The following is a 17237-nucleotide window of genomic DNA, read 5'->3' as shown; positions in this document are numbered from 1 at the left end:
TGATCCGTGGGGCTATTCCAGAAAGCAGGTTATATGAAAGTTATAACATATACGTTCGTATCAATAACGGGTCGGGAACGTAGTAATTACATTTTATTTTGCAATTACTAATTTGTTGAATGAAGTTCGGCAAGTAGGTGCACAGTTGCAGAGCACAGCTTGATGCACCATCGCTCAGTATGTGGCGACCATGAAATTTGGCTTCGTGTGAGGGATTTTGTATTGTACAGGAGAATCAGGGGAGAGCGCGAACGCAGTCCCCCACTACCAGAAATTGTGCAGTCGAGATTCCCACATTTGGGGAATTCGCAGGGGTCAGCACAACCGGAGTGCAATGGCTGAGCCTCACCCTGGGTGAACCACCTTCTTGATCATGGTATCTCCCCTGCCAGGTAAGTATGAGTTGTATACGTCGCCGGGGCCGACGTTTTCACCGCGCACACCATCTACAGTCAGAGGCTAATTTGGTACAAAAGTGTGAGCACACATATTCAGTGGATGAGACAGCATTCGTAGAACTGTTAACATAGTATATCGTATTAGAGAGAAGCTGTCTATTAGTATTAGTCATTCAAAACCAAAACATTTTAAATTAAGTAAAAAATAGATTCAGAAACATGACCATCATGCCTTGCTTCTTTTTCTACTGCCTCCACGTCTTTGTTCACCTCCTTTTTCCTAGAGTCGCCATCTAGTGGTGATGCCAGCAACTATAATAAACCGATAAATGAAGTCAAAACATGCCCATCATGCAGTGCCTCTTTTCTCCTGAGAACCCTAAAACGGTATGAATTTGTATTTATTGAAAATCTCCAACATTACCGCAGAAAAATATATATACTTCTTTTTCTGAACGAGTTTTGAAAATGACATTTTCTTAACATTTGGAGAACAAGAATTGTACTAAAAGATCCTGGAACAATGATAGGAAAATCTCAAGCAAAAAAAGACATTTTGACCATATTTTAGAACAGTTACGTAAATTCTTGCTGCCGCCTAAGATGAGCCGTCATGAACTGTCATGTACTGATATTGTACTGTGGGCCTACGTGATGACGTAGTGAAGGAGTGACGTTCAGGGAAATGAATATGCAGACAGAGCGGCAAGTTGATGGCCCTCTGTTTCATGAATAAAAGTGATTAAAGACATCGGTTCGGGTCCTGATTAAATTCAGAGTGCATTACCTAATAAAGATATAAGGTGAGCACACAACATGAACTTGAATCAAATCCGATCAAGACGTCGTTGACTTTCTGCTTCATCCTGTGAGAATGAAGCTAACGGATTGTGATGTAAACTACTTTTTATTTGACCAGTAGAGGGGGGCGCACCGCTCCTGGAGGTACTGCAATACCAGGTCGATGCATAGAGTGGACGGAGCAAGCCCCTATACCATCTCCCTGTTGCGAAAATCCAATTAATACATGGTCCCCGGATAGGGAACGTATCAGATATTAATCTGATAAGAACAGATTCTACACCTGGTCTTAGCCAAAAGGCCGAGAAGCGATGTACTGAAACTGGTCTGAGGAAACCACTTAAATAAAGAGACTGTGGTGTGCAAGGACTGGAGTCGGAGGCGGAGTGATAAATGACGGTGCCAACGGCAGTTGTTTTAATGACATTTATAATTAGCTTCTCTCAACCACGGGCCGACTCTTTTCCCTTCGAGATCCTAACACACACTCCTCAAACAGGAAACTCCCACACGTGTAAAACATCCCACCGGAACTCGGCAACGTGAACTTAGGTTCCGGGTGAATTATGTCAACCCACTACAAGACTACCAATTCAAGTTACGGTTTAAATATATCGACTCATACTAATGCTTCTTTTCCTGCGCATCACGTGATTCCCGTTTCTTTTTGTGGTCAGGTGCGGAAGTCAACGCTGCTGCCATCTAGCGGTGTAACGGCATATACGCTTTAACAAATAATAATCACTCGCAGGGCACACAGAGACGAAAAACCGTCCGCACTCGCACCTACGGGCAATTTGGAGCGCTCAATGGGCCTATCATGCATGTTTGGGGGAAATGGAAGGAAACCAGAGTGGAGAACGTGCACAATGCAAACAAACAGGTCAGGGAGTTGGAACCGAACGCAGCAGAGCAAGCATGGACTCACAACGACACGTTTAGAGTGTAAACGTTTCCATAGAATTGCCAAACACCAAATACTTGTTCGAACTATACATCTTAGTTGAGTGTTAAGGCCTCCTAAATTTAGCAAATATATGAAGATCTATTTTTATTAAAAGGAAATGGTTGCTAGTGTGACACCGCCTGTTACTTTGGTGAGACCAGCAATGGGGTGGCCCGTTTGGACAAGCCGAAATCAGTTCACTCTTGTTTCTCTTCAGATCGTATAAATCTTTCGCCTTTTACTAAAGATTTCCGTGGGGAGGAACAACAAGAGTATATCTCAATTTTTTGATGCTCTGTGAAAGCGGAGCTTCCTCTACTTGTCAATGGAAAGTAATCAAAATTCCTGCTTTGTTGCCATTAATTCTGCCATAGCTTACAGGTAACATCCACCCATTCAAATATAAAACTATCTAATATGAGCAATAAATAAATATATTTTCTACTAATTATACTATATGTAAGGAACAATAAACGGAGCCATTTAGCCATTAATATATTTATTATTAAAGTTAATTCAGATTTGTGTCGAAGTTGTAAAGATTTAAGCCGTGTAAATGAATACAGCCATAAGTACTTCAGGTTCATAATTCACGTGACGTAATACTTTTTTCTACAAAATTCAATAGATGACTCTCCAAGAGCAAGAATGCCACTGCATTTAAATCGTTTTTTGGGCGGGAAATTACACTTCCGGTATCAATATCGGATCGAATATCGGGTATTTTGGGTAGGAAATACTTGGTATCGGATCGATTCCAAAATCATTGGTATCGCCCATCCCCACTGGACATCATAAACTGGTGGCCAGCCAATCGTAGGGCCGATATGTTTTCTATTTTGTTGTAAAGGATAGAATTCTTCTGCTATTCACATTTAGATAAAGGTCATGAACTTGACTGAATCAAACCCTTTCATCACGTTATTGACTTTCTGCTTTATCCTGTGAGAATGAAGCGAACCGATTCTAATTGCTTCCTGACTTAACTATCCTTTATTTGACAAGCAGAGGGGGGTGCACCGTTCCTGGAAGTACTGCAATACCAGGTCGATGCGTAGAGTGGACGGAGCAAGCCCCTGATTCCATCTCCCAGTTCCAAAAATCAATTTAATATATGGTCCCCGGATAGGGGACGTATCAGATATTAAACTGATAAGAACAGATACTACACTTGATCTTAGCCAAAAGGCCGAGAAGCGATAACCGAAAGTTGGTCTGAGAAAACTACTTAAATAAAGAGACTACCAATTCAAGTTACGGTTTAAATATATTGAGTCATACTAATGCCACGTACCGACCACCGTAACAAACCTCAACTATTAACAGTTTGGAATGATAATGCGTCACCGGGCTGTTTTCAACCTGTGCATCGGTTGCAGATTTTCGTGTGTTCGTGGAGGTTTAGTGTCACGTGGTTCACGTTGACCCAATAGAATAACGATGAACTGAGCTCCTGATGGGAATAGCTTTTAATGACCAACAAAACGAATTGGTCATTCGCCAAAAACAATCGGATCTTTGGATACATTTCGGGACCGAAGGCAAGATAGCTGTTTGACGAACATTTTGACGGGAAAAAAAACACGCAGCAAAAAAACACGCGGCCCACTTCGCCAAACTACTTCCTGTTTCCTGCTGTGGCAATTTACATTAACCCTCGAACGCCACCATCGCAGTGGAGGTGAATCGCATTCCAATCCACGCCAGCATTTCTTAACACTCATTTGAGGAAATTACGATCGTCTTTTGTTTCCCGATTTGTGTTGAATAAAAATCTGAAATTACACATTTGAAAATAACACACGGAAATCGGATCATTTCCATTTCTCTCATACCAAAAGTACACGGACCAAGACATACAACTGTTTATACGTTCAAAACTCACACTCAAAATAGTTGCCCAATCGATAGGTGACGCTGTTTGAAATATCAGGTATCCATAATCCTGTGCGCCAACAATGTTTCAAGGAAAAAACACATTGATGAACACAAAATACTCGTTTAAACTGTCTATTTAGGTTGAGTCCTTCTAAATGTAGTAAATCTATGAACGTCTATTGTTTGTATTAGAAGGAATGGTTGCTGCAATTTCACCGATCGCCTTTTACTAAAGATTTCCGTGGGGAGGAACAATGAGAGTTCATCTCAATTTTTTGATGCTCTGCGAAAGCGGAGCCACCTATACTTGTCAATGGGAAATAGTTAATAGTCCTGCCTTGTAGTTATTAATTCTGCTAAAGTTTACAGACCAAATTGGTTAAGCTTTAGGGACAGCTTTTGGTGACGTCCACCCATTCAAATATAAAACTATTGATTATGCATTGAGCAATAAATTAATATATTTTCCACAAATTATACTATATGTAAGTAACAATAATAGGAGCCATTTAGCTATTAAAGTATTAATATAAAAATACCCTCGTAAATACCCATAAACTGATGCTTTGCTTCTCTTTCTACTGCCTCCACGCCTTTGTTCACCTCCTTTTTCTTAGAGTTGCCATCTAGTGGTGGTGGCAGCATAAGAAATGAAGTAAAAACATACCCATCATGCATTGCCTCTTTTCACCTGAGAACCATATGAATTTGTATTTATAGAAAATCTCCAACAGTACCGCAGAAAGATATATATTTCTTTTTCTGAGCAAGTTTAGAAAATGACATTCTCTTAAAAATTTGAGAACAAGGATTGTACTAAAAATTTCTGGCACAATTTCTGATTTAAAGAAAGACATTTTGATCATATTTTTTCGTATATCCTTGCTGCCAGCCGCCATGAACTTGAATCAATGACGTCATTGACCCTCTGCTTTATCCTGTGAGAATGAAGCTAACGGACTGTGATGTAAACTACTCTTGATTTGACCAGTGGAGTAGGGGGTGCAAAAATCAGTTGTATGTCTGGGTCCACGTACCTGTTGGCCATTAGTTTTTCTTTATAGTGTAGGTAAATGGAGAACCGGAAATGATCCGTGGGGCTATTCCAGAAAGCAGGTTATATGAAAGTTATAACATATACGTTCGTATCAATAACGGGTCGGGAACGTAGTAATTACATTTTATTTTGCAATTACTAATTTGTTGAATGAAGTTCGGCAAGTAGGTGCACAGTTGCAGAGCACAGCTTGATGCACCATCGCTCAGTATGTGGCGACCATGAAATTTGGCTTCGTGTGAGGGATTTTGTATTGTACAGGAGAATCAGGGGAGAGCGCGAACGCAGTCCCCCACTACCAGAAATTGTGCAGTCGAGATTCCCACATTTGGGGAATTCGCAGGGGTCAGCACAACCGGAGTGCAATGGCTGAGCCTCACCCTGGGTGAACCACCTTCTTGATCATGGTATCTCCCCTGCCAGGTAAGTATGAGTTGTATACGTCGCCGGGGCCGACGTTTTCACCGCGCACACCATTTACAGTCAGAGGCTAATTTGGTACAAAAGTGTGAGCACACATATTCAGTGGATGAGACAGCATTCGTAGAACTGTTAACATAGTATATCGTATTAGAGAGAAGCTGTCTATTAGTATTAGTCATTCAAAACCAAAACATTTTAAATTAAGTAAAAAATAGATTCAGAAACATGACCATCATGCCTTGCTTCTTTTTCTACTGCCTCCACGTCTTTGTTCACCTCCTTTTTCCTAGAGTCGCCATCTAGTGGTGATGCCAGCAACTATAATAAACCGATAAATGAAGTCAAAACATGCCCATCATGCAGTGCCTCTTTTCTCCTGAGAACCCTAAAACGGTATGAATTTGTATTTATTGAAAATCTCCAACATTACCGCAGAAAAATATATATACTTCTTTTTCTGAACGAGTTTTGAAAATGACATTTTCTTAACATTTGGAGAACAAGAATTGTACTAAAAGATCCTGGAACAATGATAGGAAAATCTCAAGCAAAAAAAGACATTTTGACCATATTTTAGAACAGTTACGTAAATTCTTGCTGCCGCCTAAGATGAGCCGTCATGAACTGTCATGTACTGATATTGTACTGTGGGCCTACGTGATGACGTAGTGAAGGAGTGACGTTCAGGGAAATGAATATGCAGACAGAGCGGCAAGTTGATGGCCCTCTGTTTCATGAATAAAAGTGATTAAAGACATCGGTTCGGGTCCTGATTAAATTCAGAGTGCATTACCTAATAAAGATATAAGGTGAGCACACAACATGAACTTGAATCAAATCCGATCAAGACGTCGTTGACTTTCTGCTTCATCCTGTGAGAATGAAGCTAACGGATTGTGATGTAAACTACTTTTTATTTGACCAGTAGAGGGGGGCGCACCGCTCCTGGAGGTACTGCAATACCAGGTCGATGCATAGAGTGGACGGAGCAAGCCCCTATACCATCTCCCTGTTGCGAAAATCCAATTAATACATGGTCCCCGGATAGGGAACGTATCAGATATTAATCTGATAAGAACAGATTCTACACCTGGTCTTAGCCAAAAGGCCGAGAAGCGATGTACTGAAACTGGTCTGAGGAAACCACTTAAATAAAGAGACTGTGGTGTGCAAGGACTGGAGTCGGAGGCGGAGTGATAAATGACGGTGCCAACGGCAGTTGTTTTAATGACATTTATAATTAGCTTCTCTCAACCACGGGCCGACTCTTTTCCCTTCGAGATCCTAACACACACTCCTCAAACAGGAAACTCCCACACGTGTAAAACATCCCACCGGAACTCGGCAACGTGAACTTAGGTTCCGGGTGAATTATGTCAACCCACTACAAGACTACCAATTCAAGTTACGGTTTAAATATATCGACTCATACTAATGCTTCTTTTCCTGCGCATCACGTGATTCCCGTTTCTTTTTGTGGTCAGGTGCGGAAGTCAACGCTGCTGCCATCTAGCGGTGTAACGGCATATACGCTTTAACAAATAATAATCACTCGCAGGGCACACAGAGACGAAAAACCGTCCGCACTCGCACCTACGGGCAATTTGGAGCGCTCAATGGGCCTATCATGCATGTTTGGGGGAAATGGAAGGAAACCAGAGTGGAGAACGTGCACAATGCAAACAAACAGGTCAGGGAGTTGGAACCGAACGCAGCAGAGCAAGCATGGACTCACAACGACACGTTTAGAGTGTAAACGTTTCCATAGAATTGCCAAACACCAAATACTTGTTCGAACTATACATCTTAGTTGAGTGTTAAGGCCTCCTAAATTTAGCAAATATATGAAGATCTATTTTTATTAAAAGGAAATGGTTGCTAGTGTGACACCGCCTGTTACTTTGGTGAGACCAGCAATGGGGTGGCCCGTTTGGACAAGCCGAAATCAGTTCACTCTTGTTTCTCTTCAGATCGTATAAATCTTTCGCCTTTTACTAAAGATTTCCGTGGGGAGGAACAACAAGAGTATATCTCAATTTTTTGATGCTCTGTGAAAGCGGAGCTTCCTCTACTTGTCAATGGAAAGTAATCAAAATTCCTGCTTTGTTGCCATTAATTCTGCCATAGCTTACAGGTAACATCCACCCATTCAAATATAAAACTATCTAATATGAGCAATAAATAAATATATTTTCTACTAATTATACTATATGTAAGGAACAATAAACGGAGCCATTTAGCCATTAATATATTTATTATTAAAGTTAATTCAGATTTGTGTCGAAGTTGTAAAGATTTAAGCCGTGTAAATGAATACAGCCATAAGTACTTCAGGTTCATAATTCACGTGACGTAATACTTTTTTCTACAAAATTCAATAGATGACTCTCCAAGAGCAAGAATGCCACTGCATTTAAATCGTTTTTTGGGCGGGAAATTACACTTCCGGTATCAATATCGGATCGAATATCGGGTATTTTGGGTAGGAAATACTTGGTATCGGATCGATTCCAAAATCATTGGTATCGCCCATCCCCACTGGACATCATAAACTGGTGGCCAGCCAATCGTAGGGCCGATATGTTTTCTATTTTGTTGTAAAGGATAGAATTCTTCTGCTATTCACATTTAGATAAAGGTCATGAACTTGACTGAATCAAACCCTTTCAACACGTTATTGACTTTCTGCTTTATCCTGTGAGAATGAAGCGAACCGATTCTAATTGCTTCCTGACTTAACTATCCTTTATTTGACAAGCAGAGGGGGGTGCACCGTTCCTGGAAGTACTGCAATACCAGGTCGATGCGTAGAGTGGACGGAGCAAGCCCCTGATTCCATCTCCCAGTTCCAAAAATCAATTTAATATATGGTCCCCGGATAGGGGACGTATCAGATATTAAACTGATAAGAACAGATACTACACTTGATCTTAGCCAAAAGGCCGAGAAGCGATAACCGAAAGTTGGTCTGAGAAAACTACTTAAATAAAGAGACTACCAATTCAAGTTACGGTTTAAATATATTGAGTCATACTAATGCCACGTACCGACCACCGTAACAAACCTCAACTATTAACAGTTTGGAATGATAATGCGTCACCGGGCTGTTTTCAACCTGTGCATCGGTTGCAGATTTTCGTGTGTTCGTGGAGGTTTAGTGTCACGTGGTTCACGTTGACCCAATAGAATAACGATGAACTGAGCTCCTGATGGGAATAGCTTTTAATGACCAACAAAACGAATTGGTCATTCGCCAAAAACAATCGGATCTTTGGATACATTTCGGGACCGAAGGCAAGATAGCTGTTTGACGAACATTTTGACGGGAAAAAAAACACGCAGCAAAAAAACACGCGGCCCACTTCGCCAAACTACTTCCTGTTTCCTGCTGTGGCAATTTACATTAACCCTCGAACGCCACCATCGCAGTGGAGGTGAATCGCATTCCAATCCACGCCAGCATTTCTTAACACTCATTTGAGGAAATTACGATCGTCTTTTGTTTCCCGATTTGTGTTGAATAAAAATCTGAAATTACACATTTGAAAATAACACACGGAAATCGGATCATTTCCATTTCTCTCATACCAAAAGTACACGGACCAAGACATACAACTGTTTATACGTTCAAAACTCACACTCAAAATAGTTGCCCAATCGATAGGTGACGCTGTTTGAAATATCAGGTATCCATAATCCTGTGCGCCAACAATGTTTCAAGGAAAAAACACATTGATGAACACAAAATACTCGTTTAAACTGTCTATTTAGGTTGAGTCCTTCTAAATGTAGTAAATCTATGAACGTCTATTGTTTGTATTAGAAGGAATGGTTGCTGCAATTTCACCGATCGCCTTTTACTAAAGATTTCCGTGGGGAGGAACAATGAGAGTTCATCTCAATTTTTTGATGCTCTGCGAAAGCGGAGCCACCTATACTTGTCAATGGGAAATAGTTAATAGTCCTGCCTTGTAGTTATTAATTCTGCTAAAGTTTACAGACCAAATTGGTTAAGCTTTAGGGACAGCTTTTGGTGACGTCCACCCATTCAAATATAAAACTATTGATTATGCATTGAGCAATAAATTAATATATTTTCCACAAATTATACTATATGTAAGTAACAATAATAGGAGCCATTTAGCTATTAAAGTATTAATATAAAAATACCCTCGTAAATACCCATAAACTGATGCTTTGCTTCTCTTTCTACTGCCTCCACGCCTTTGTTCACCTCCTTTTTCTTAGAGTTGCCATCTAGTGGTGGTGGCAGCATAAGAAATGAAGTAAAAACATACCCATCATGCATTGCCTCTTTTCACCTGAGAACCATATGAATTTGTATTTATAGAAAATCTCCAACAGTACCGCAGAAAGATATATATTTCTTTTTCTGAGCAAGTTTAGAAAATGACATTCTCTTAAAAATTTGAGAACAAGGATTGTACTAAAAATTTCTGGCACAATTTCTGATTTAAAGAAAGACATTTTGATCATATTTTTTCGTATATCCTTGCTGCCAGCCGCCATGAACTTGAATCAATGACGTCATTGACCCTCTGCTTTATCCTGTGAGAATGAAGCTAACGGACTGTGATGTAAACTACTCTTGATTTGACCAGTGGAGTAGGGGGTGCAAAAATCAGTTGTATGTCTGGGTCCACGTACCTGTTGGCCATTAGTTTTTCTTTATAGTGTAGGTAAATGGAGAACCGGAAATGATCCGTGGGGCTATTCCAGAAAGCAGGTTATATGAAAGTTATAACATATACGTTCGTATCAATAACGGGTCGGGAACGTAGTAATTACATTTTATTTTGCAATTACTAATTTGTTGAATGAAGTTCGGCAAGTAGGTGCACAGTTGCAGAGCACAGCTTGATGCACCATCGCTCAGTATGTGGCGACCATGAAATTTGGCTTCGTGTGAGGGATTTTGTATTGTACAGGAGAATCAGGGGAGAGCGCGAACGCAGTCCCCCACTACCAGAAATTATGCAGTCGAGATTCCCACATTTGGGGAATTCGCAGGGGTCAGCACGACCGGAGTGCAATGGCTGAGCCTCACCCTGGGTGAACCACCTTCTTGATCATGGTATCTCCCCTGCCAGGTAAGTATGAGTTGTATACGTCGCCGGGGCCGACGTTTTCACCGCGCACACCATCTACAGTCAGAGGCTAATTTGGTACAAAAGTGTGAGCACACATATTCAGTGGATGAGACAGCATTCGTAGAACTGTTAACATAGTATATCGTATTAGAGAGAAGCTGTCTATTAGTATTAGTCATTCAAAACCAAAACATTTTAAATTAAGTAAAAAATAGATTCAGAAACATGACCATCATGCCTTGCTTCTTTTTCTACTGCCTCCACGTCTTTGTTCACCTCCTTTTTCCTAGAGTCGCCATCTAGTGGTGATGCCAGCAACTATAATAAACCGATAAATGAAGTCAAAACATGCCCATCATGCAGTGCCTCTTTTCTCCTGAGAACCCTAAAACGGTATGAATTTGTATTTATTGAAAATCTCCAACATTACCGCAGAAAAATATATATACTTCTTTTTCTGAACGAGTTTTGAAAATGACATTTTCTTAACATTTGGAGAACAAGAATTGTACTAAAAGATCCTGGAACAATGATAGGAAAATCTCAAGCAAAAAAAGACATTTTGACCATATTTTAGAACAGTTACGTAAATTCTTGCTGCCGCCTAAGATGAGCCGTCATGAACTGTCATGTACTGATATTGTACTGTGGGCCTACGTGATGACGTAGTGAAGGAGTGACGTTCAGGGAAATGAATATGCAGACAGAGCGGCAAGTTGATGGCCCTCTGTTTCATGAATAAAAGTGATTAAAGACATCGGTTCGGGTCCTGATTAAATTCAGAGTGCATTACCTAATAAAGATATAAGGTGAGCACACAACATGAACTTGAATCAAATCCGATCAAGACGTCGTTGACTTTCTGCTTCATCCTGTGAGAATGAAGCTAACGGATTGTGATGTAAACTACTTTTTATTTGACCAGTAGAGGGGGGCGCACCGCTCCTGGAGGTACTGCAATACCAGGTCGATGCATAGAGTGGACGGAGCAAGCCCCTATACCATCTCCCTGTTGCGAAAATCCAATTAATACATGGTCCCCGGATAGGGAACGTATCAGATATTAATCTGATAAGAACAGATTCTACACCTGGTCTTAGCCAAAAGGCCGAGAAGCGATGTACTGAAACTGGTCTGAGGAAACCACTTAAATAAAGAGACTGTGGTGTGCAAGGACTGGAGTCGGAGGCGGAGTGATAAATGACGGTGCCAACGGCAGTTGTTTTAATGACATTTATAATTAGCTTCTCTCAACCACGGGCCGACTCTTTTCCCTTCGAGATCCTAACACACACTCCTCAAACAGGAAACTCCCACACGTGTAAAACATCCCACCGGAACTCGGCAACGTGAACTTAGGTTCCGGGTGAATTATGTCAACCCACTACAAGACTACCAATTCAAGTTACGGTTTAAATATATCGACTCATACTAATGCTTCTTTTCCTGCGCATCACGTGATTCCCGTTTCTTTTTGTGGTCAGGTGCGGAAGTCAACGCTGCTGCCATCTAGCGGTGTAACGGCATATACGCTTTAACAAATAATAATCACTCGCAGGGCACACAGAGACGAAAAACCGTCCGCACTCGCACCTACGGGCAATTTGGAGCGCTCAATGGGCCTATCATGCATGTTTGGGGGAAATGGAAGGAAACCAGAGTGGAGAACGTGCACAATGCAAACAAACAGGTCAGGGAGTTGGAACCGAACGCAGCAGAGCAAGCATGGACTCACAACGACACGTTTAGAGTGTAAACGTTTCCATAGAATTGCCAAACACCAAATACTTGTTCGAACTATACATCTTAGTTGAGTGTTAAGGCCTCCTAAATTTAGCAAATATATGAAGATCTATTTTTATTAAAAGGAAATGGTTGCTAGTGTGACACCGCCTGTTACTTTGGTGAGACCAGCAATGGGGTGGCCCGTTTGGACAAGCCGAAATCAGTTCACTCTTGTTTCTCTTCAGATCGTATAAATCTTTCGCCTTTTACTAAAGATTTCCGTGGGGAGGAACAACAAGAGTATATCTCAATTTTTTGATGCTCTGTGAAAGCGGAGCTTCCTCTACTTGTCAATGGAAAGTAATCAAAATTCCTGCTTTGTTGCCATTAATTCTGCCATAGCTTACAGGTAACATCCACCCATTCAAATATAAAACTATCTAATATGAGCAATAAATAAATATATTTTCTACTAATTATACTATATGTAAGGAACAATAAACGGAGCCATTTAGCCATTAATATATTTATTATTAAAGTTAATTCAGATTTGTGTCGAAGTTGTAAAGATTTAAGCCGTGTAAATGAATACAGCCATAAGTACTTCAGGTTCATAATTCACGTGACGTAATACTTTTTTCTACAAAATTCAATAGATGACTCTCCAAGAGCAAGAATGCCACTGCATTTAAATCGTTTTTTGGGCGGGAAATTACACTTCCGGTATCGATATCGGATCGAATATCGGGTATTTTGGGTAGGAAATACTTGGTATCGGATCGATTCCAAAATCATTGGTATCGCCCATCCCCACTGGACATCATAAACTGGTGGCCAGCCAATCGTAGGGCCAATATGTTTTCTATTTTGTTGTAAAGGATAGAATTCTTCTGCTATTCACATTTAGATAAAGGTCATGAACTTGACTGAATCAAACCCTTTCAACACGTTATTGACTTTCTGCTTTATCCTGTGAGAATTAAGCGAACCGATTCTAATTGCTTCCTGACTTAACTATCCTTTATTTGACAAGCAGAGGGGTGTGCACCGTTCCTGGAAGTACTGCAATACCAGGTCGATGCGTAGAGTGGACGGAGCAAGCCCCTGATTCCATCTCCCAGTTCCAAAAATCAATTTAATATATGGTCCCCGGATAGGGGACGTATCAGATATTAAACTGATAAGAACAGATACTACACTTGATCTTAGCCAAAAGGCCGAGAAGCGATAACCGAAAGTTGGTCTGAGAAAACTACTTAAATAAAGAGACTACCAATTCAAGTTACGGTTTAAATATATTGAGTCATACTAATGCCACGTACCGACCACCGTAACAAACCTCAACTATTAACAGTTTGGAATGATAATGCGTCACCGGGCTGTTTTCAACCTGTGCATCGGTTGCAGATTTTCGTGTGTTCGTGGAGGTTTAGTGTCACGTGGTTCACGTTGACCCAATAGAATAACGATGAACTGAGCTCCTGATGGGAATAGCTTTTAATGACCAACAAAACGAATTGGTCATTCGCCAAAAACAATCGGATCTTTGGATACATTTCGGGACCGAAGGCAAGATAGCTGTTTGACGAACATTTTGACGGGAAAAAAAACACGCAGCAAAAAAACACGCGGCCCACTTCGCCAAACTACTTCCTGTTTCCTGCTGTGGCAATTTACATTAACCCTCGAACGCCACCATCGCAGTGGAGGTGAATCGCATTCCAATCCACGCCAGCATTTCTTAACACTCATTTGAGGAAATTACGATCGTCTTTTGTTTCCCGATTTGTGTTGAATAAAAATCTGAAATTACACATTTGAAAATAACACACGGAAATCGGATCATTTCCATTTCTCTCATACCAAAAGTACACGGACCAAGACATACAACTGTTTATACGTTCAAAACTCACACTCAAAATAGTTGCCCAATCGATAGGTGACGCTGTTTGAAATATCAGGTATCCATAATCCTGTGCGCCAACAATGTTTCAAGGAAAAAACACATTGATGAACACAAAATACTCGTTTAAACTGTCTATTTAGGTTGAGTCCTTCTAAATGTAGTAAATCTATGAACGTCTATTGTTTGTATTAGAAGGAATGGTTGCTGCAATTTCACCGATCGCCTTTTACTAAAGATTTCCGTGGGGAGGAACAATGAGAGTTCATCTCAATTTTTTGATGCTCTGCGAAAGCGGAGCCACCTATACTTGTCAATGGGAAATAGTTAATAGTCCTGCCTTGTAGTTATTAATTCTGCTAAAGTTTACAGACCAAATTGGTTAAGCTTTAGGGACAGCTTTTGGTGACATCCACCCATTCAAATATAAAACTATTGATTATGCATTGAGCAATAAATTAATATATTTTCCACAAATTATACTATATGTAAGTAACAATAATAGGAGCCATTTAGCTATTAAAGTATTAATATAAAAATACCCTCGTAAATACCCATAAACTGATGCTTTGCTTCTCTTTCTACTGCCTCCACGCCTTTGTTCACCTCCTTTTTCTTAGAGTTGCCATCTAGTGGTGGTGGCAGCATAAGAAATGAAGTAAAAACATACCCATCATGCATTGCCTCTTTTCACCTGAGAACCATATGAATTTGTATTTATAGAAAATCTCCAACAGTACCGCAGAAAGATATATATTTCTTTTTCTGAGCAAGTTTAGAAAATGACATTCTCTTAAAAATTTGAGAACAAGGATTGTACTAAAAATTTCTGGCACAATTTCTGATTTAAAGAAAGACATTTTGATCATATTTTTTCGTATATCCTTGCTGCCAGCCGCCATGAACTTGAATCAATGACGTCATTGACCCTCTGCTTTATCCTGTGAGAATGAAGCTAACGGACTGTGATGTAAACTACTCTTGATTTGACCAGTAGAGTAGGGGGTGCAAAAATCAGTTGTATGTCTGGGTCCACGTACCTGTTGGCCAGTTTTTCTTTATAGTGTAGGTAAATGGAGAACCGGAAATGATCCGTGGGGCTATTCCAGAAAGCAGGTTATATGAAAGTTATAACATATACGTTCGTATCAATAACGGGTCGGGAACGTAGTAATTACATTTTATTTTGCAATTACTAATTTGTTGAATGAAGTTCGGCAAGTAGGTGCACAGTTGCAGAGCACAGCTTGATGCACCATCGCTCAGTATGTGGCGACCATGAAATTTGGCTTCGTGTGAGGGTTTTTGTATTGTACAGGAGAATCAGGGGAGAGCGCGAACGCAGTCCCCCACCACCAGAAATTGTGCAGTCGAGATTCCCACATTTGGGGAATTCGCAGGGGTCAGCACAACCGGAGTGCAATGGCTGAGTCTCACCCTGGGTGACCCACCTTCTTGATCATGGTATCTCCCCTGCCAGGTAAGTATGAGTTGTATACGTCGCCGGGGCCGACGTTTTCACCGCGCACACCATCTACAGTCAGAGGCTAATTTGGTACAAAAGTGTGAGCACACATATTCAGTGGATGAGACAGCATTCGTAGAACTGTTAACATAGTATATCGTATTAGAGAGAAGCTGTCTATTAGTATTAGTCATTCAAAACCAAAACATTTTAAATTAAGTAAAAAATAGATTCAGAAACATGACCATCATGCCTTGCTTCTTTTTCTACTGCCTCCACGTCTTTGTTCACCTCCTTTTTCCTAGAGTCGCCATCTAGTGGTGATGCCAGCAACTATAATAAACCGATAAATGAAGTCAAAACATGCCCATCATGCAGTGCCTCTTTTCTCCTGAGAACCCTAAAACGGTATGAATTTGTATTTATTGAAAATCTCCAACATTACCGCAGAAAAATATATATACTTCTTTTTCTGAACGAGTTTTGAAAATGACATTTTCTTAACATTTGGAGAACAAGAATTGTACTAAAAGATCCTGGAACAATGATAGGAAAATCTCAAGCAAAAAAAGACATTTTGACCATATTTTAGAACAGTTACGTAAATTCTTGCTGCCGCCTAAGATGAGCCGTCATGAACTGTCATGTACTGATATTGTACTGTGGGCCTACGTGATGACGTAGTGAAGGAGTGACGTTCAGGGAAATGAATATGCAGACAGAGCGGCAAGTTGATGGCCCTCTGTTTCATGAATAAAAGTGATTAAAGACATCGGTTCGGGTCCTGATTAAATTCAGAGTGCATTACCTAATAAAGATATAAGGTGAGCACACAACATGAACTTGAATCAAATCCGATCAAGACGTCGTTGACTTTCTGCTTCATCCTGTGAGAATGAAGCTAACGGATTGTGATGTAAACTACTTTTTATTTGACCAGTAGAGGGGGGCGCACCGCTCCTGGAGGTACTGCAATACCAGGTCGATGCATAGAGTGGACGGAGCAAGCCCCTATACCATCTCCCTGTTGCGAAAATCCAATTAATACATGGTCCCCGGATAGGGAACGTATCAGATATTAATCTGATAAGAACAGATTCTACACCTGGTCTTAGCCAAAAGGCCGAGAAGCGATGTACTGAAACTGGTCTGAGGAAACCACTTAAATAAAGAGACTGTGGTGTGCAAGGACTGGAGTCGGAGGCGGAGTGATAAATGACGGTGCCAACGGCAGTTGTTTTAATGACATTTATAATTAGCTTCTCTCAACCACGGGCCGACTCTTTTCCCTTCGAGATCCTAACACACACTCCTCAAACAGGAAACTCCCACACGTGTAAAACATCCCACCGGAACTCGGCAACGTGAACTTAGGTTCCGGGTGAATTATGTCAACCCACTACAAGACTACCAATTCAAGTTACGGTTTAAATATATCGACTCATACTAATGCTTCTTTTCCTGCGCATCACGTGATTCCCGTTTCTTTTTGTGGTCAGGTGCGGAAGTCAACGCTGCTGCCATCTAGCG

At 40.7% G+C, this 17237-nt stretch overlaps 14 non-coding genes across 14 annotated transcripts; 3 read left to right on the top strand and 11 right to left on the bottom strand.

Moving 5' to 3' along the window:
• Window positions 1-236: 236 nt before the first annotated feature.
• Window positions 237-400, bottom strand: LOC133145895 (U1 spliceosomal RNA). The gene has a single exon (XR_009711141.1). It is a non-coding gene; the product is annotated as a U1 spliceosomal RNA (small nuclear RNA).
• Window positions 401-1321: 921 nt separating this feature from the next.
• On the bottom strand, window positions 1322-1512 carry LOC133145847 (U2 spliceosomal RNA). The gene has a single exon (XR_009711096.1). It is a non-coding gene; the product is annotated as a U2 spliceosomal RNA (small nuclear RNA).
• Window positions 1513-2342: 830 nt separating this feature from the next.
• Window positions 2343-2456, top strand: LOC133145960 (U5 spliceosomal RNA). The gene has a single exon (XR_009711202.1). It is a non-coding gene; the product is annotated as a U5 spliceosomal RNA (small nuclear RNA).
• A 698-nt stretch (window positions 2457-3154) lies between these two features.
• LOC133145787 (U2 spliceosomal RNA) lies at window positions 3155-3346 on the bottom strand. Its single transcript, XR_009711036.1, has one exon. It is a non-coding gene; the product is annotated as a U2 spliceosomal RNA (small nuclear RNA).
• A 2001-nt stretch (window positions 3347-5347) lies between these two features.
• Window positions 5348-5511, bottom strand: LOC133145884 (U1 spliceosomal RNA). Its single transcript, XR_009711131.1, has one exon. It is a non-coding gene; the product is annotated as a U1 spliceosomal RNA (small nuclear RNA).
• A 921-nt stretch (window positions 5512-6432) lies between these two features.
• LOC133145846 (U2 spliceosomal RNA) lies at window positions 6433-6623 on the bottom strand. The gene has a single exon (XR_009711095.1). It is a non-coding gene; the product is annotated as a U2 spliceosomal RNA (small nuclear RNA).
• Window positions 6624-7453: 830 nt separating this feature from the next.
• Window positions 7454-7567, top strand: LOC133145959 (U5 spliceosomal RNA). The gene has a single exon (XR_009711201.1). It is a non-coding gene; the product is annotated as a U5 spliceosomal RNA (small nuclear RNA).
• A 698-nt stretch (window positions 7568-8265) lies between these two features.
• Window positions 8266-8457, bottom strand: LOC133145786 (U2 spliceosomal RNA). The gene has a single exon (XR_009711035.1). It is a non-coding gene; the product is annotated as a U2 spliceosomal RNA (small nuclear RNA).
• Window positions 8458-10458: 2001 nt separating this feature from the next.
• Window positions 10459-10622, bottom strand: LOC133145978 (U1 spliceosomal RNA). Its single transcript, XR_009711219.1, has one exon. It is a non-coding gene; the product is annotated as a U1 spliceosomal RNA (small nuclear RNA).
• A 921-nt stretch (window positions 10623-11543) lies between these two features.
• LOC133145845 (U2 spliceosomal RNA) lies at window positions 11544-11734 on the bottom strand. The gene has a single exon (XR_009711094.1). It is a non-coding gene; the product is annotated as a U2 spliceosomal RNA (small nuclear RNA).
• Window positions 11735-12564: 830 nt separating this feature from the next.
• Window positions 12565-12678, top strand: LOC133145958 (U5 spliceosomal RNA). The gene has a single exon (XR_009711200.1). It is a non-coding gene; the product is annotated as a U5 spliceosomal RNA (small nuclear RNA).
• A 698-nt stretch (window positions 12679-13376) lies between these two features.
• LOC133145794 (U2 spliceosomal RNA) lies at window positions 13377-13568 on the bottom strand. The gene has a single exon (XR_009711043.1). It is a non-coding gene; the product is annotated as a U2 spliceosomal RNA (small nuclear RNA).
• Window positions 13569-15566: 1998 nt separating this feature from the next.
• Window positions 15567-15730, bottom strand: LOC133145728 (U1 spliceosomal RNA). Its single transcript, XR_009710979.1, has one exon. It is a non-coding gene; the product is annotated as a U1 spliceosomal RNA (small nuclear RNA).
• Window positions 15731-16651: 921 nt separating this feature from the next.
• Window positions 16652-16842, bottom strand: LOC133145843 (U2 spliceosomal RNA). Its single transcript, XR_009711093.1, has one exon. It is a non-coding gene; the product is annotated as a U2 spliceosomal RNA (small nuclear RNA).
• Between the last annotated feature and the right edge of the window lie 395 nt (window positions 16843-17237).

The sequence above is a fragment of the Syngnathus typhle genome, linkage group LG21, assembly GCF_033458585.1.
Source record: "Syngnathus typhle isolate RoL2023-S1 ecotype Sweden linkage group LG21, RoL_Styp_1.0, whole genome shotgun sequence".
Classification (NCBI taxonomy): Eukaryota; Metazoa; Chordata; class Actinopteri; order Syngnathiformes; family Syngnathidae; genus Syngnathus; species Syngnathus typhle.
This window is presented reverse-complemented; position numbering and strand designations above follow the sequence as displayed.